We start from the raw sequence: 18,472 nt of genomic DNA on the forward strand, positions 1-18,472 counted from the left end.
ATTTACACCACTTCCAAAATGAAATAAGGCCTAATTAACAGATGCCTTCTGATTTATCTGAATTGATTTCTAGGTGATTGCTTAGAAATTGAATCAATTCCTTCAGAGATAATAGGCATTTTTACTGCCCTTCCTGCCTCTGATAGATCTGTCTGTAACTAAAGGTATCATTTGTGGGTGGAGCTAATCTGTGGAACTGTTCATACATAATTTCAGATATCTGATCAGTACGTATTATGTAGGGGGGAAAATGTGGATATGTGTGGAGAGAGAGATGTAAGCAGATTTTGAGACTCTTTCACTGCCGAAAGCTTGTTTCCCCCTCCCCAACATGCTATGTGCTAGACCAAATCACAGAGACCATCCCTGTATGTACATATTTTCACAGAAAATGGAAACAAACAAGCAAAAAGAAGCAGGAAGTGAGATTCCCTAAACAAACCTGCAAACCAAGTTTGAACAACAGATTAGGGAAGCCTATGCAAATTTCCATGCATGCAGAAACATAGTGCCAGCCGACTGCTAGAGCAGTTTGCCAGTCCCCACAACACTGACACCTACAGATTTTGTGCTCCAGTGTGATGAGAAAACCTACAAACTTTTTGAAATTCACAAAACACATGAACAAATTCCAGAGGTAGGTGTGGGAATGTCCAGAGAGTACAATCCCTTTATTCTTCACCTCCAGCTGGGGCTAGTCCCTTTTCCTCCTGTTGCCCTGTCTGTTGGCAGATTGTGAATTATCTTGTTTAAAACCAGCTGCTTCATATTATTCCAAATAATGCTGAAGCCTGACATTTTTATTGCCTCATGCAAGAATCTGCATTTTTTGCTTCACGCAAACAACTGAAAATGAGTAGACACCAAACACCACTCTGAATGGGAGAGAGCTCTGCCCACAGCCTCACAGGCAAAAGAAACAAGGGAGATTTTATTGTGATCTTCATCCAGCAAATGTTGAAGTAAATGAAAGGATTCCCATTGGATTCAACAGACCTCAGGAGAAAAACTGTTTTCCTAATGGGCATAAAAGTGGAATGCAACAGCAGCACAACATCCTAGAAAGAGAGACAGTCAGGATAATAGTAACACAGGCTGCCAAATTTGAGGGTAATTGGAAGAGAATCATTAATTACAAGAGCTGTGAAATCAGAAAACTCTTTCATCATTGTATGCAGTTAAGCCTGATAAGCAATGGCTAGATGGTGGAGATGTTTTGAAGCTAAATATATTTTTAATGGTGTGTGCATCTTCTTTGATGTAGACATTTTCATTAAATGTTCATCTGTTTAATTATTATTTGCTTTGTACAGAACTTTGGGATTTACTAAGATGAAAGAGGCTATTGTTTGTTTATTGTTTTGTGAGTTCACAATGCCAGGGCTGACTCCTAAACCAGTCCATCGGTTTTAACATAAGACCTCAAAGCCATTCTAATATAGACAATATTCTTGGAACAATCAGCTTTGATGAATATGCATATACACAAAGGATATTCCATAATCAGAGGAGGTACAAAGCATTGGATGTGCTAGTAAAGTAAATTAAACACTAATTATTATTGGGTTCAGATTTGCCATTGGATGATGAATTGTCCAAGTAAAAGCATCTTCTCCACACAGAGGTACCAAATTCACCCCTACTGATGTTACAGATGTTTTTTTCAACTACCTTTCTGATTCTGTTTGAAATAAAATTGCAAAACTTTCCCTTATTGTAGGCAGCAATGTGAAAAACTCATTAGCTGATATAGTCTTTATAGGTAGTTTTCTTTGTGTGGTTACATGACAATTCCTCACTTTCCACAGTTCTAGGCTGCGCTAATGATTTCACACTCTCTTTTCTCAGGAGGCAGAAGATCTTTCTGCAATGTGTAGCTGACATATGGTTAGTGTCTAGTCCTTTGCTATCATTCAGGTGATGGAGAGCTTTGGAAACCTCTTGACTTCCTATCAATCTCAACGTGCTCCATCAGGAATTCTGCAGATGACTGTGGTTCAGCTTTTTTAACATTTTCAGAACGTTCATCACTCATTGCCACTTTTCTCCTTACCTTTCAGTGTTAACAAGTTTCCATATGCCGTTTCCATATGCCATGTGCCTTTCATAAAATCTCAGGCAGTAACTTCCCAAAAAGCTCAGAAACCTTTCTGGTAGTTTTTTTTTGAACAGCATACTCATCCAAAACATGATGACAAAGTGAAAGGCATCCTTTCCACTGACTTCAATGCACTTTGGAAGGGTCTCTAACAGAGTCCAGTTTCAAAGATTTTAGAATACTTTCTGCCTGAGTCACTAGGTTTTCCTTCATCCATTCTTCAACTGATGTTAGCACAAGTTTCATGTTCTTCCATCTTTCAGACCTCAGCAGTTCTAAGCATGCTCATGACAGCAAATTCAAATTTGGTGTCAATTTACTGAAATTCGATATACTGACGTCAGTATAATCAATGTGTCTTACAGACCCAGAACAAAACTTAAATGCTGGCTCATACTCCAGATGCAGAAAAGAAAATATTTAAATGTCTTTAGAGAGACAGAAGCCATGTGTAACTGGTTTCTTGGATCTAATACCTTAGTCCATCCTCCTGTAGTCTGATTTTCCATTGCTGTATCTGAATTATAGCAAATGAACTCCCATCCTTCACAGAGAGAGAAGACCATCACTTTCTTTTTTTCTGAAGCCTTTCTTTTGCTTCCTGCAGCCTCTCTTTTGAAAGGAGGCTGGGGTGCTTTTTGAAACTGGTCACAGATCATTTTCTCTGCACCTGTGGCTGAGGGAAAACACCTTTATTTCTCCTAAGCATTTTTGCTTGTTGCTGACAGCTCTCCTGTCCCTCTGGTGTGTGCTGCCTCTGTTCAGTGGTGAGGTGATGGCTGGATAAAGGGGCTGCTCAGAAATCCCACAAAATAACATTTATTAGTGCTCACCTTGGATATCATTGAAACTCTAATCTTTCAGTACTGCACTAAAGTGAACAGTCTGAGCCCATCCACACAAGCAGAAGCACCTCATTTATTACTTATTTAGATAATTATTACTGCAGTGCAGTAGAAGTGATACTTCTATGTTAATAAGTGATTTAACTTCAGTGCAAGCCCATTAGTCACAAAGGAACAGGCTACTCACATTACACCCCCAAGACATAGAATCACAGAATCAAAGAATTGTTAGGGTTGGAAGGAACCTCAAGGCTCATCCAGTTGCAACCCCCCTGCCATGGGCAGGGGCACCTCACACTAGATCAGATTGCTCAGAGCCACATCTAGCCTGGCCTTAAAAACCTCCAGGGAAGAGGTTTCCACCACCTCCCTGGGCAACCTGTTCCAGTGTCTCACCACCCTCATGGTGAAGGATTTCTTCCTAACATCCAATCTGAATCTACCCATTTCTAGTTTTGTTCTGAGCTAAAACACTACTGTTGATGCAATTATCTAAGGCAGAGGTGATGATTTACAGTTCCAGTTGCAAAACACTGTATTGAAAACAGGAGGTTAATTTGTTCTTCCTTTAGTGTTCACTCACTATTTCTTCTCTAACTAGTAATACTTGAGGTGCAGTGCATTCACATGGAGTTTTTCTTCCTGTCATAATTAGAAGCACTAGGCAAAGGTAAATTTTGTGTCAAGATCTTATTGGAAAAACTTTAATGAGGACATTTGTTGATATTTCTAATTCCATTCATATAATTTTTTTTTACTGTGACTATTAATTCTTCTACACAGCAAACACTGCTTGTGACGCTCAGGTGTTTGGCCCTCTTACCTTGCTTATAGTCTTTTATAAATAAGTAGGTACATGAATTACATAAATTAAATCTCTTCCTCCTTGTTATCTCATTACAAATAGGCAAGGAAACTGCCACTATCTATTTTATATTAAAAATGTGAATTGGATTTTATTCTCATGTATTCTGAGTCCAATTTGAAAGAAAACGTGAGATAAAATGACAGAGCATACATACAAACCAAAATCATTTATGGCTGAAAGGTGGAAAATTTGCATCTTTCAGGTTCTTGAAGGACTGAGGAGGAGAATGAGAACACTGGGGCAATTCTTTGTAGGGAGGAAATAGTTGCATGAAAAATCAGGAAAATAATTTTATTAAAGAACAAACAAAACAGAATTTGAATTTTAGGGGAAAAAAGGCTTTAAAGTAAGAGCTCTAAACTGTCAATACTTTATGGAGCACTTCCCACAGTCACAGTCAGATGTATTAGTTGTTAAATTGTTTACACATTATAAACAATTTAAATTGCTTATAAATTAAAACTACTTATAAAGTGATTGCTGCACTTTTAGCTTTAAAAGTATTTATAACATTTCTACCAATACCATAACCTGACATAGTCTATACATTACTACATAGTTACTGTCTATATCTGCTAAAACCTTCACTAAATTTCCAAAAGTCACTAAAGCAGGGGTAGATACACAGACACTTACAAACTTGTTAGCACAAAATATATTGAAAGTCTTACATGGAAAGGAAGCTCACTCATAAACCAACCAACATCATCCGCTTTGTAACCTACTTGATAGTAAATTAAAAAATAATTCTAATTTAAAAATTCTTGGGTTTGGAAAATGTTTGCCTTATAATTTACACCTCTGAAAACCACTTTAATGTCTTCCCAAAATGTATTCAGAAGCTTCCAAACCAATACCTATTTTCAGCTTTTTAAAAATGTGACATTTTCTTGACAAAGCTGAAACTTTATGAAGTGTGGTTTAAAAATAACAATTGTCAATGACTGCATATTGGCACTCTAAAAATATTTTTTCGTTAAAAAAATCCCTTTGTTATTCTTCATTCATTCTGCTATTGCACTTAGTAATGCTGTGGTAATAAATTCTATTTAAAATGTGGACTGTTTAAGTGTACTTCTAAATATGTGGTGATCTGCAAAGGAGGATGGGGATTTCAGGAAAGTATTCGTTAAATTACAAAAGTTGTAGCCAAACTAATTCCTACTACCTGCACAGTCCTGATCCAGACTTCTTTCTAAGGATATATCCCCCAGGCATTCCTCTTTGAAATGAACACAGTTATTTTTATCTCCATCATTCCTATGTCAGTAGGAGGAGAAAACTAAGAGCAAACTTTCACCTAAATTATTCCTTAGTCTCTCCAGGGAACTCCAATGACAAGGTTGTTGTGGGTATTACCTGAACAAAAGAAAGCAAGTAAATAAGGCCAAATTGGAAGTGAAAGGTTTGCTCCCTTGCTCCTATTCAAACCTGTTTCAGGATTGTGGGAGGCATGAATTTATTAAGAACTACAGAGAAAGTAAGATATGGCCTACCACCTTATTTTGCCTGATATTTGTGTCACTTTTTTTATTGACTGTTTCTCATATACCATCCAAGTTTTTGACCCATGGTTAATCTCCATCTTTTCCCTGTGTCACTAAAACATGGCTACATGTTTTCCCCTGAATCATCCCTAATCTCTACCCTCTCCTTTTGCCCTGACAGGTATACCCCTACCTGAAGCTTTTCCAGTGTTATTCCTGCAATGCACTCATTTCAGAGCTTTTCACAGTCTAACCCTAAGCCCCTTTTATCACCAACTAGTTCAAAGTGCTTCTGACAAAATTCTAATTCTTTCTTTCTTCCTCAAAGCCTCTGAGTGATTTATCTTTCTCACTTGCCATCTCAACCCAGTCACTGACAGACAAGCCCATATACAGACATGGACATGCACACACTCTCTTTGACAAATTTCTCTAGCTTCCTAATAGGCAAATTCAGAACTCTTCTTTTGAAAAGCTGACACCACTGATCTCATGACAGAGTAACACTTTCTCCAGGCTCAGCAGAGACACAGAGGAGAAGAGAGCTGTCACACATGCACTGCCCAAGTGCTCCAGTTTCTCTGACATCCATACCCGAAAGTGAAATCCTTCCTCTGTTATTTGTACTATTTTTGGAAAATGGGAGGTGTCTAGATTAGTTTACTTTTTCTTCCAAGCAGCAACCCCTCCAGTAAAACCTTTAATTAAGATGATTTTTAAAAGTGGATACCTAAAAGTCTCAGTTGTATCTATTCAAATAAATAGGAGCACCTCCATTAACCTTCCCCAATGCTGCTAGCAGCAAAGAGGCTGAATCTTGATATTCTTAGGCTATATAATCCTTGGTTTATCCAAAGAGAACATTAGAGGCCATCTGAGATACAAAGCCCTTTGTGGCCTATTTAGCTATCTAAACACTTATTTCTCAACACTAGGGTCGGATCCAAACCCCCACTAAACCAGATGGAATATTATTCATTAGTATAATGACTTCTGAATCAGACAGAAATAGAAATTGCATGGAGGTTCATGTTGTCCGAGGTTTCCAATAGCACAATTGCCATTAAAATGTCAATATTTAACACCAATCACTATGAAACTGCATCTGACCTGCCATGTGTCACTTAGGATGTTAGAATAAAAATATATCTGAATTGGAAGTTTTGCAACTGCTCTACTTTGTTTTAGTTGGTTAAACTCAATGTAAAAGCTACTTCATCCATTGCATCAGTGTGGAATTTTATTTTATGTTAATGATAATGACTTAAAAAAAAAAAGGCAAAAAAGCCAAACCAAAACAGAACAAAAAACCAGTTCAGCTTTCACTGTTATGGAAATAAAGGAAGAAAATATTCTGAGGTGCAATGCAGAAGAGATATATGACTTTTTAATGGGGTTCAACTAACTTTTGATGACCTTTAAAAATTAAAGTGATTTTAGGGCTGAAAAATGCTCATAATAAAAGACTTTAAAAGCTGAATGTGCTCATCAAAAAAGATCAATAGTTACTTAATTGCAATGCAGTAGTGCCTTCATGGAGAGAGAATATCATATAGTAAAGGACTCAGTCTATCGTGGAAAAGCACAACCATTACCATTGTCTTCACATTACACCAGATAAAATCTGACAGAAACAAGACTTCTATTTTCCTGTTTGTTTTTTTTTGTTTTTTTTTTTTTGTTTTTTTTTAAATACAATGTGCTGGTTATGTTCCATATTTCAACAGCTTCAGACAGGACTTACATGATGGTCACTGTGGTGGCCACAGACATGTTACCAGTCTCTTTAACAGGCTAACTGGGAAAAGAGAGGAAAAAGGAAGAAAATTTGGTGTTATTATGCAGAACACTGGAAATACTTAAAATTCCTGTTTTCTGGAATATCTTCTAATTATCTCACAATTCCAGCAAAGAAAATGAAACAAAATAGAGGGCAAGGGGAAGAATATAGTCCTAATGCGAATCAGCTGAGGATCCAGGCAACAACTACAGGAGTTGGGTAAAAGCCGGGGGAAGTAGTTTTGTTTTGTTTAATTCAGAAAGATATATTGCATGGGGCTGAGTAAAGTCTCAGATCAAGTGGCCCTTTAAAGTATAGATTATATTGCAGAGAATAATCTTGTTCATTTTCTCTTTGATATTACTCTTTATTTTGTCCTATTCCATTGGGTCACCTCATTGTGACTTTACATTACCAGTAAAACTGAAAGTACACTACTATAAAGCATTAATCTGGATACATTTATTCTGTTACCTCGGTAGCTGTTATGGGATTTTTTTTAACTATTCTTAAAAAGACATGCTCTTATTTGTTATTCTCCTGCTTTAGCAACAGTGCCAACTTTCCACTTCACATGTATGCAGGTCTATTTCAATTTTCCACTTCCTTGCCTTTAATCCCAGTGTTACAAATGGAATCCCATGGTACCCTAATATCTCTTACTCACTGGCACAGAAGAGATCAATATTTCAAAATGCCATATGTTTTATAGATCAACGGCCTTGTGAATAAGAATCCAATGATACCTGAACCATCACACAATATTTGCAAGTTACACAAGCCCAGGATTTTGAAGCTTCTCTTTGCACACCATAACAGATCTAAAATATTTGTACTCATCTGTGAAAGGTTTTAGTGTTTCTATAAAACTTGACTAAGTTACTCAAATCCTTGATCTTTTTTCATCATAAACCATTCTCTGTGGCCTATAAGCATGGCAGAGACTTTAATAATGTGAATGCTTTGTCCTTCATAGGAATACAAAAATCTAGAGAAACTTTTAGTAGGGTTTCACAACAGTGGCTGAGTATTCAGAGTCATGCAACAAAAGCTGAAGTCAATGGCTTAAGGACATGCAGCTGGCGTGTGTTTGACCACTGACGTTAATTTTGCCAACCCTTCAGACTCATTCATCTTCAGGTGCAGATTTGGAACTAGTCTAAGGATGAGCCCCTGCACCCACACACACCTTGCATGAAACACAGGGCATTTTGCATTCCAGGGCATGCTTATTAATGTTGCATGAGTTCCGACTCAATTCTCTGAGCCAGGCAACAATTTTAAAGGTGAAATCATGTGTTTGTGGAACCATTTTAATTTTGCCAGATTTGTGACTGAATGCCGGCTTAGTTCAATTTCAAAACTGGAGCTCCAGACCAGGTTCCTTGGAAGTGATAGTTTGCCCTGCTCTTTGAGAAGTTTTCCTGATTTGTTTCCATATCATCTCTCAGCTCCTGATCGGTGCACCTGCTGAATTACTTCAGGTTTAGCAACTCTGTGACACTCAGAGATCAAAGCTAGCCATGCAGACTGTCCCAAACCACTGCCTCTCTTCCCTTTCCCAGTACATCATGGTGTTAGGTCTCTACTCCAACAGGAAGAAAGACATAATTTAAAAAAGGTAAATCTTTTCCACCAAGTGAAATGTCCTTAGTCTGTCTATGTCTACTCCAAGCATGCTGGACACTGAAGATGCTAACAAGACAGAGATGAGGGGAGAAAAACTTCCTCCTTTAAGAGTATTTCTTTCTTTGTTTTTCCCATATGTGTGAAAGTTTTGCCAGTATGTGTGAACGGCCTCTTAAAAAGTTCAGAGCACACCACCATTGTATACTGTTTTCCTAATGGAGAAAGGAATGAAGAGTAAGCATATGATGCACCCATTAGACATGCTGCTTAATGTATCACTGACATTCCAAGTAACTGGGAAGGAGAAGGAGAAGGAGGAGAAGGAGAAGGAGAAGGAGAAGGAGAAGGAGAAGGAGAAGGAGAAGGAGAAGGAGAAGGAGAAGGAGAAGGAGAAGGAGAAGGAGAAGGAGAAGGAGAAGGAGAAGGAGAAGGAGAAGGAGAAGGAGAAGGAGAAGGAGAAGGAGAAGGAGAAGGAGAAGGAGAAGGAGAAGGAAAAGGAGAAGGAGAAAAAACTCCACTTGGAGTACTTTATTCAGCTCTGGGGTCCCCAGCATAAGATATATATGGATATGCTCAACGAAGACAAAAGGATTTTGACTGTTTCCAAGCAACTTTAAGCAGAATGGGTAAGTGGTGAAAAGCAAGTTAGGAGTGAAACTTGCGTGGTAGATTTTACTCTGCAGAAATGTTTCTTACCATATCTAGCATTGTATCTTCATGGAGCTGTTTACATTAAAATTAATTTAAATAGCAGCATGAGACCTTGGAGAAATCTCTGAGCTAGTAATCTGGATTTTAATAATGCTGGTGTATTTCTTCACCATATTATTGCAAATTTGTATAATGAGTAGTGTTTCTCTGAGGAAACAGCCAAGATAGCAGTACTTGAGGGAAGCTATGTAAAGGCTATTAAAATATTGTTATTACAAGTTTTTAATAACAAGTTGGAAGAAGACCTTACCAGTGAGGGTCTGCTGTGAACCATAAATCGGACTCTGACCTTTAAACCTATAGGTAATGAGTACAGTTAGAGTACATCTGGTGACACAGATTTTAGTGTGTCTAGGTAAAGGTGTTTGGACTCAGTATGGTACATCTTTGTAAAACTCTTCTTCTGCTGAGTGCAGGGATGTGCGAGAACTTCGATCTGGCAGTAACATCCTTCTACCCAGAAAAAAAATTCTGTTTATAGGGAACAGGGGTTAAAGCAAGAGGCAAAAAAACTTTGGTAAACAATTTTGACATAGATTTTCCCCACAAACAAGCTGAGTAGTTTGAAATATCTCTATCCTTTCTTATTTTCACTTAAAACTTTGTCCTGGTGGGTATTTTTATTTATTTATCTTAATGGCTGACTGGTCTAAGTATTACTGCAAATAGTACATAATAATAGTAATTCCAAAGCTCTTTTGCTGTATGTTGTTTGTGTAGGGAAGGACATTTCATTTCATACATCATTTACAACTCCCTGCTATAATTCTAGGAAGTCAGAATGCTTTTAAAATTTAATGAGCAAAAATTTTATGCTTTCGCAACATCCAAAATTGGGATGTACCACGTAGTTACATGCAGGAGATTTTCTCTTGACACTGGTTTCATTTTCTTTCCACTACACCAATAAGAATTCATCTACTCTGAAGTTAATTAAGCTGAATAGGAAAACAGACATTTATGTGAATCATCTACAATGTGCTAATCCACTTGTGTATGTATTTTTCCTCTAAGATGCTCCCAGCTACTGTATTTCATAAACAAATTGCATGTAGAAGTTGCAATTTTCTTACCTCTTTACAGAATGATCTTTTAAAGGAGCTCTGAAATATCTCTATATCCTAAAGGATAAATTTTTAATCCCACTGAAGAATGATGCCTTTTTCTATGTGATGCCTTGCCAGGCAGTATTGCCCTCTAAGCACATTAATGCTAGTTTATTACACTGGTACAAACGACTTAGTTCATCCTAAAGGGCTTTGTGTCCATATGCAGTGTCTCTGGTAGTAATTTAGCATCTTTGAACATAGTAATTAACCTTATTTGAAACGAACATTTATTACTTTTGAAATTGGTAGGTTCCTATCAAAACCCTTTGGTCTGTCTCCCTAACTAAACAGGTAAAGAAATGGACTGAGAAAGTAATGTATCAGCGAAATGTCAGTTCCTGTAGCCTGACACTTTTGTTTCAGAACATCACAGATCAGAGACATATTTATGGACTCCATCTCGGAACTTCCAAAGTCAGAAACTGTGAACTAGAAATTGCATGGATACTCAGACTTATGGCCAGCCAACCAATCTGAAGTCATGCACAAGCACAAGGAGATAGTGGCCAGAAACATGCAGCCTCCATTTTTGTAAATTAATTTTTAGGAGGGGGTGTCAAAAAAAAAAAAAACAAAACCAGGGAATAGGATGCTATATGACTACTGATAGGGACATAGCCTGGCAGGGATTTCAGCACCCTGTCCTACTGCTAGCCTGACATGTGTCTCTGGAAAACTGTATCTCCTTCCCCCTTGTGTTGAAAAGAGCTAATGCTGACCTCTTTTACAAAGCTCTTGGAAATCAGTCAATGAATAATACTGCAGAAGAGGCTTGTCTTCTTATTCACAAGTGAAAAATCACTTGGTTTTCAGAGTTTTAAAAGATCTACTGAGAAAGGAATCAATCATCCTGGATTTAAAAGAAGGAATCCAGCTTGTCTTGCAGTCACAGCCATGTGGTGAATGAAGCCCTTCAGCAGAGTGGAATGAATTGCAATGGATGCCCTCTATCATGTAGTTCCCATTTTTGAGTTTGCAGCAGCAGGGCGAGGAGGAGGGAAGCAAGCTGCTTTCATGCTGCTTTTCTTTTAATGACACACAACATCTGCCACAATATCTCTGCTCAGTGACAAGGATTCTTTATGCTTAAAGTGCAATCAAAATGCCCTCCCTGACAAAGAGTGGCAAGCAATCCAGTGAGAAGTTCAGTTGTTGTCATTGTCTGTGACTAGAAATGTGTCTGACTGTGCCCTTGACTACTGCCCTCTCTGTTCTGAAAAAATGCTGGGGAGCTGGCACATGCTCACAAAAGTTCCTTTCAGGCATTATTCCCAACCTTGCCACAAAACACCAGAATGCCTCTGTGCTCAGACCATCTGTGCTCTTGAGGATGCAGTCAGCTTTTTACCTCTGCTGTGGAAAAAAATCGTATTATTATATTAATTGAAGTAATCGATTATCATTTTCATCTAATTGTAAATTATCCAGGTATTCTATCCATGTATTCTCTGCCTCTTTGAAACAATAGCAATGTGTTTGAAATCACACAGATTGGTCAGAACTAAGATATATGAAAAGCAGAAAGAGGTCACCTGATTTTGAGTTCTAAAAACACAGATTGTAAGTGAAAATGAAAAACTTCCAGCACAGACACAGTTTTGATATTTCAAATGTAATTTCTTCCAAATGAGAAGCTCCTGTAAAATAAAGCTAAAAAAAATTATTCTACGTAATTTGAAGTATTAATTTCAAGTGTAATTTAAAAATATATCATTCTAAATTATGTATATTTTCCAAGTATACATAATCATTGATTAAAACTTTAGAATATGGGTTTTTAAAGCTTTTTAAAAGTTAAAGAAAATATATAGGAGAATCCTGTGTTAAATGCTGAATATTTAGAGTTAGCAAAATCAAAATTAAATAATCTTTCCCAAACAGTATAAAACAAAATATTTTGAACTCATGCAAATATTATAAGAGGAAAATAGTATTGTTTTGTGAGATTGACCTGTTTCAATAAGCCAATTAGCTTTTTTCCAGAACAACTTACAGCTTCTTATTTTATATAGTTTGCAGTCCTGGATTACAGTGCAACTATACTAGATGGGTTTTCATTGTCCATCACAGGAGCAGAGCATTTTACTTGTTTATTAGATGGAAACTACATTAGCTCTCATTCATTAATCCTCACCCATATGCACTATTGTTTATAAAATCAGCTTCACTGCCTCCAAAAAGCGGCCTTGCACTCTGCTCCTGGGGGTGGAGATGGAGATCCTCATTGCTTGCTGTATTTGACATTTGCCACCTCTTCTCTTGGTTTGGAGCTTGTGCAGCAGTAGAGGCAGAGCACTGAGTGGATTGAGAAATCTTTAGATGAAGTAATAGTCCTTCAGAAATCTTGCTAGATGACCATGAATGGCCACAGTCCTGACAGGACTGATTTATCTTGCTCTCAGAATAGTTTCTACCATCTCTGTTTCAGCTGAGTTGAATGAGAGGTGATTAAAGAGATTTGGGGTTTTCTCTTCGTTTGATTTCCTGAGCCAATAGCAAGTTCACCAAACAGATGCATGTTGAATGCAAAGGTGTGACCACTTGAGTCCATATCACTGGATGCAGGACAACAGTAATGTCATTGAGAAAGATCTGGGTGATAAGTGGTGACATTTTCAAAATTAAATATATTATCTTTTCATTCTAAACCATCCAGCTTTTGATATCTTACTCTGCTTTTAAAAGGTTCACTCTTCCTAAATGGATTCGTTACTTTCTTGGGTTTCCTTAATAATACAAACAAAAACTAAAACAAAAAGCCCAAATCACTGAAACAAAACCAACCAACCAACCAAAACTAACAAAAAAAAAAGGAAAGCATAAGAAAGTATTTTGTTTATTCCAAAATGACATACAAATTTTTGTTACAATAACATTTTGTTAGACAATGTCTTTTGGTTCTCTTTCAATAGCAATTCTGTTATTTTCACATCTCTGGATATTGCTGTACTTTCCCCCAACTCCTTTGCAGTGGAGGTCAGCCAGCCACAAGGACACAAGTCCTTTACTATTACTGGTGGTGCTTTGGTGCAAGAGAATCTGATCCAGCATTAATACTTCCATTCTGTTAAAGACTTAGCACAAGCCACTAGGAGCAGCACAGATATTCCAGAAACAATAGAGCATGTAGACTGTTATGCATTTTGTGAAGAATGTTTGTCTCTTTTCTTCTGAAAGATTAACATTTGAAATGCTGTGGTTTGTTTATTCTAATGTCCTTCAGGTAGTATCAGTTCCCCATAGGCAATTTAAAATTCTTTCACACTCCAGAAAGGCAGTAACAAGTCAGATAACTCATTCTTAAAGTTGTAAGTTGATAATGATGATAGCTTCAGTTCATCTGAAAAGTATTGCTCATAAAATTACTGTGTCATAAGCAAACTGCACCTTTTACTGATTTGTTTATCCTTGCAACTCTTTCAGCTTGGATAATGCTTTTTTTTTTTTATTAGTATTGCTATTATTTATTTCCCTCCATCAGTTCCATAAAAAGTCTCATCAAATATCCCTTATACTTTCCAGCATTAACAGAATTGCTAACTTACAACACAACTGAAGTTACATCTCTTCAGTATTGTTACAAAGAGGGAGAAGAAGCAAAATAAAGTTGGCAAAGCCTGATTTGGATGCATTTGGGTATTTCCCATAGCCCAACTGATGAACAAATTAAAAACCCCACAATCATCATCATCCAACAGAACTATTTTAGACTGCATCTCTTGGGAAAAGTCACAGAGAATATTTTAAGTTAACTCAGGGGAAAAACACCATTACATACTCAATCAAACTGATCAGAAAGAACTTCAATGACTGCACTCCCAGGGAGCACTGGTAGTGCTGGTACAACATATAACCCATATTAAATCCTGCCTGAAAATCTGAGCTGAGATCTTTCAGATTGATTTTGTTCCAGAAATTAGCCAGCTAGGGACTGTGTGGTGATGCCCTTGTTAAGTAATCTTGCTGCTTGGTTGGATTTGTTAGACTGGACAAAGTGCAGCTGCCAACATTTTTGCAGGTTCTGTGCACTAGGACAGTAGTAGCCCATCCCTGAACATATGGACACAGTGAGGAGAACTAACTCAGCCCTGCACAGCTTAGCCTCTTCTGACCTTTTTTGATCCCCTCAGCAGAAGACAGGCTTCCCTTCCTTTCATCATTTAACTATGGTAAGAAGGGAAATCTTCAGCTCTCACACATACAGAACAGTTCTTGGGTCAAGTCACCAGCCCAGAGCCAGAGCCTGGCCATCTACATCTTCTTTTGTCAGTGAAAAGAACAACAGCAGTGCTGAACACCAAAATTTAGGAGCTGGGATATTATAAATTAAGTGATGCTTAAAAGAGCAAGGAGCCTATATTCACATTTTGAATCCTCTTTCCCACCAGCCAAGTGCAAAAGGCTCTTCCCGCTCGATTATAGGAGCATAGACTTTTCTGAATAAAAAAAAAAAAAAAAACAAAAAACAACCTTGGGTAAATTCCCAGGATTTTCCTTTTTGGCTTGTTCAAGAAGCAGCTCTCTTCTTCCCAGAGCTCCCAGGAGCTGTGCATGATGACTTGTGCAATTGAGCCAAGAGACAATGTGTCCCTTGCACTGCTGGCTGCCTTTGCATCTCTCAGGCCAGGAGAAGGCATGTTTGGCAGCTCACTACTGCTTCAAGCATGAAGGCTTTAGGTATATTCAGAACATCCTGCCACTTAGCAACGTACCCAAGGTCAGCTGAACCATCACAAATGATCAAATGAGTGCTTTTAAGATCTTTTATTGATTTTCAAGCTAACTCATTTTACCTTAGATTTGTGGTAGGCTTAAGCGTGCACATCCACTCAGCTCTGGACAGGTACTACAGCTGAGCCATCATCCTATGTACTCCTACATCCATTCAGACTTAAAGGCTTGTCATCACTCATTCAGTGGCTGTTTCTGCACATGGGAGACTGGGCTGCAGCAGCCTTTCCCCTTACTATAGTTCAGCATAGAAATGTAAGACATAAACCACATTTTGGGATATGGATCGATAGACATTACTGTATGGCCTGTCTCCATCCCTGAAGAGGTAAAAGGCTCAGCACAGTCGGGCAAGTATAAATCCTCCAGCGCTGCATCTGGTGATGGCAAATGTGCTAGAGTGAGGAGTAAAGGGCAGGACAGCTGCTGTGGTTCTCTATCACTTTTTGCGCAGATATCACGGAGAAAAAAACTTGCCTGGCTCTAGGGGCTATCTTCATAAATGCCAACCTAAAACACCGCTTGAAGTGTGCTCAGAAATTGTCATAAGAGCAGTACTGAAGTGCAAGCTGTGCATTGTCTGTAAGCTGTGGGGACTTGTTTTACTTTACACTTCATCTTTTCTATTGCTCTGCAGCCTTCTTGTATGCTAGGTTTTTCAGGACTGAGTCTGTTTTACTGGCCAGTAGCTAGTATAGGCTTGCTGGGACACTTTTGGTGCAAGAAGTGTTCAAATAAATACCATCACATAAAAACAAATAGTTTCAATTAAATAAAAGCAAGAATCGAGTGGCTGTGCAAAAGGGAGTTTCAGAAGCTTCCAAGGATAGGATGTTACTGAAATCCTTTTGTTCCTGTTTCTAAAGCAGTTCTGTTTTGCAAACAAACCAGGAACACTTCAGGCTTTTAAATATGCAGAAATTAAAGTATCTGTCATGCCTGTCACCTTTAATCTGTAACATTAATTTGGTGGCATGGAAATATCACTTTCTGGGGATGATGGAAATATTGAATGAGGCAACTGCACTAGCCCAGGGAGAAAGACAGACAGATTTTCCATAGATAATAGTGGCCAGCAGAAGTGAGTATAAGTATATTAAGAAAAGAAATCCAAAACTGAGTATAAGTATATTAAGAAAAGAAATCCAAAACTGAGTCCTTGCAACCCCATTTAGCTCTCATGATTTAAAGGAAAATTGCATTGTCTCAATGTCTGGCAATCAACAAGGTAGGATACTAAGAGCCATTTTTGCATAAACTCTTAAATATGATTGGATATAATCTCCTTCCTTTCCACCTGATGTATGCTCTACATATTCCACATACCTGACAGCTTTAGCTAATTTATTACTAAACAGAGTCTGTTAAAGAGAAACTGAGGCGAGCAGGGGTGATGTGACTTGTGAAGAATTTGAAGCAAACCATAAAGGAACACAAAGCAGTTTCTGTGGCCTCTGAGTCCCTGCAATTTCTGTCTCTGATGCATTCCTGTGGTGTGAATGCTTGTAATAAGTAAGCAAGACAAATTCAGTAGATTTATGGGTTGGGAGGAAGACTTCAACTTCCCTGTCCTCTACTGTTCTCCACACCCTTATCATAGTTCCAATTGCCACATAGGATTTGCTCTTTCTCTGAAGTTTAGTTCAAGTTTCTTTCTCTCATTCTTACAAGAACTATATAATACTCCTCATTATGATCCCTGCTTCCCTCTCAAAGTCCTTGAAGAAATTGTCTCTCAAAAGGCTCCTTCAACCTATTTTAAATAACAAGGAAATTTCAACACTAAAATTCAGCCAAAGCTTTCAATGCAGACAGTGCAGTAAAAGCCAGGACTGCAAATCTCTTTCACCAAGCTGCTTTGAGAATTCAAAGAGAGGAAAAAAATGTGTGAAAGCAGTCCAGACTAGAACTGTAATAGGAAATCAATGTAAATGTACACCACAAAAAGGTTGGCTAACACAGACCTCATCAGCTCAGTGCCACTTATGCTAGAGCTGCACTCAAGTCTCAAAAAGTCATTCTTCTAGAGCTTTAACACAAAAGGTGACACCATGAAAAATTCCACTCATCATGGCAACAGCAGTCAGGTTGTGGAAGCCTAGTTCTTCCCTGCTGTCATATAAACTCTTTAGACTCAGTTGCTGCAAATACCTCACTTTCTTGGCACTGTATAAATAGAGTCCCTCTGTACTCATGTCTACTCACTTCAAATCCCCAGTAAAATTGAAGGTTTCATGACAAACATTACTGGGCATGAGAATGGAAAGGTGTGGTAATAAATCAAATTGCGAGTGAGTTTTGTTACAACCTTGAAGGATTTTAATTCAAAATCCTAGTGCTTTTATTTGAGAAAGTGAAAAATCTTGATGTTAGGAATTATCAAAGGTAATAGATGACATTATATCCTTTCTAGAGCACATGTAATTACTGGAGTTCATAGGCAGAGTAACCAGGTGCAGTACTGCAGCTGTTAAAACAGGCCAACTATAAGGCTTCCACCTGAAAAAAAAAAAAACAACAAAACAATATTTGCCCTGTTTTTTTTTTCTTTTTTCTTTTTTTTCCCAAATATACCTGAATGCACTTGAGATAACACTTTTAATTTCTTGTGATCACAGCCATATGCCACTCAATATCCCTGCATCTGAAAAACATGTTTATTGTGCATTTTGTCTCCTCTTTATGGATCTACTGCCTATTCTGAAAATTCACAGACCACTTCCACACTCACAATTCACTCTATCTCACCCTGGCTTTCACAGAGAATTGCATGCCCCAAAAGCTACATGAACCTAAAGCCTCCTGCACGTGCTGAGCCGCATTGCCTGCATGGAGCTGTGTCAGAGGGACTAACCCTCAGGCAGGACACACAGCTCAGGTGGATTGTGAAGTGGAAGGGTTGGACCTGCATCCCACTGCTCACAAACCCTCTCTGTCACTTGTCACTTCATGACAACATAGACCTTGACTGAAGCTGTGAGAAAATGCCAGTGAGGTGCAGCATAATGCTCAGGACACAGAGGTTAGACACTGAAGGTACCTCTAGGTATTGGGACTGAAACAAGAGTGTTAGATCTTCCCCACATTGATGCACACAGTAACTGAATGGATGCACCTAGGACACCTATGAGACTCAGCACGGGCTGTTACAGGAGTTTGGTTGCTAATCCATCATCTCAATAACTGGATTCCTGTCTCCTAAACAATCCCAATA

Source organism: Indicator indicator, chromosome 5 (genome assembly GCF_027791375.1).
Source record: "Indicator indicator isolate 239-I01 chromosome 5, UM_Iind_1.1, whole genome shotgun sequence".
Lineage (NCBI taxonomy): Eukaryota > Metazoa > Chordata > Aves > Piciformes > Indicatoridae > Indicator > Indicator indicator.